Source organism: Athene noctua, chromosome 8 (assembly GCF_965140245.1).
Source record: "Athene noctua chromosome 8, bAthNoc1.hap1.1, whole genome shotgun sequence".
NCBI classification, from domain to species: Eukaryota; Metazoa; Chordata; class Aves; order Strigiformes; family Strigidae; genus Athene; species Athene noctua.
Window position 1 is genome coordinate 10,467,611 of NC_134044.1, and position 1,827 is coordinate 10,469,437.

Consider the following 1,827-nt stretch of genomic DNA (forward strand, 5'->3'; position numbering starts at 1 on the left):
TTACATTTCTCTTCAAAGAAACAGAATAATTTCAAGGCATACTGTTTCATGTCATTTTTATCCACTTTGAGATTTTTCTTTTCTTTCCTGCATGTCCTGGCTAAGGAAAAGGCTTGTTTTTATCTTCCTCCATCACTGCTTCAGAGTACTTTAGGGAGAGGTATAATTCAACATAATAAACCTACCATCATATCAGGTAGATCCATAATTTTGAAGGGTTTTTTTTTTCCTTGTTTTCTTCCTTCTACGGAAGTAATGTAAATATTTTTTTTTCTTTAAAAAGGAGCACAGTTGGGTTTTATTTTTTGTTTGGTTTGGGTTTTTTGTTGACATGGTGGAGGCAGTGGGGGTGGCTGAGAGGCCTGGGGGTGCAGTGAAAGGCTGTGGAATGGCAAAGCAAGAAGGAAAACAGGCAGCATAAAGTTATTTGCTTATTCCCTCATGGAAACTCGTTGCTTAGAACATTTGGCTGGTCTGTGTTTAAATATAATTTCTGCTGCATTTAAATGCCACCACAAATAGAGTAAATGCTATAATATGACAGTCTAAACAGTTCAACAGTTTCAAAATTGAAACACACTAAAGTGCTTTCAAATATTCTTGCAGGCAGGAAGAAAAAGATATGTTGAGGTACTATGTCAACCCTATTTTCTCTATTACTGACCTGACTTAACAGACAAAACCTTTGCTGATGGGTACAGTTTAACCCATGCTCTCTCTTAGAGCTCTGTGTATCACATCCCATCCCATCTGCCAACCCAAGAGCAGACTCCACCACCAACTTGTTGCACAAGATCTGCCCCTAGTGCCGGCGGACTGAGTGGACTGTTTACAGGCAGCGTGCTGAGGACTGGCATGAGAGATGATGAGGCTGTTGTAATGAATGCATCATGTAGTGGCACATTTTAAAAACAGGTCTAACCAGACAATGCACATAGTAACCAAAATGAATACTGTCCAATCTGTGGAAGCACTGGCTTCCCTTTCAGCACCTGACACACTTTGAGATTGTTGGAATAATACATGGAATAATCATGGAATCCTAGAATGGTTTGGGTTGGAAGGGACCTTAAAGATCCTCTAGTTCCAGCCCCCTGCCATGGGCAGGGACACCTTCCACTAGCCCAGGTTGCTCACAGCCCCGTCCAACCTGGCCTTGAACACTGCCAGGGAGGGGGCAGCCACAGCTGCTCTGGGCAACCTGTGCCAGGGCCTCACCACCCTCACAGGGAAGAATTTCTTCCTTGTAGCTAATCTGAATCTGCCCTCTTTCAGTTTAAAACCGTTACCCCTCGTCCTATCCCTACACTCCCTGGTGAAGACTCCCTCCCCATCTTTCCTGTAGCCCCCTTTAAGTACTGGAAGGCCACTAGAAGGTCTCCCCAGAGCCTTCTCTTCTCCAGGTTGAACACCCCCAACTCTCTCAGCCTGTCCTCACAGGGGAGCTGCTCCAGCCCCTGATCATGACCTCCTCTGGACCTGTTCAAGCAGGTCCATGTCCTTCTGATGTTGGGGGCTCCAGACCTGGACACAGCACTGCGGGTGGGGTCTCAAGAGCAGACAAAGTCAAGTCACATCTCTAATGCATGCCTTTGACAGTCATCTTGTGCAATATGACTGCAAAATACACCAGCAAACCGGTGGCCTGTAATTCACCAGCACTGCAGCTTCTCTTATGGCAGCAATTGCTTTAACTAGTGTACCATTGGCTTCTTTCACACCCTGCCTTGTTCTCTGTCAAACAAGGACTACAGCAGTACAATGTAACTGTATCAATGAACGCCTGTGTCCTCACTGCACTGCTACTGCTAGAACAGGGGATGCCAT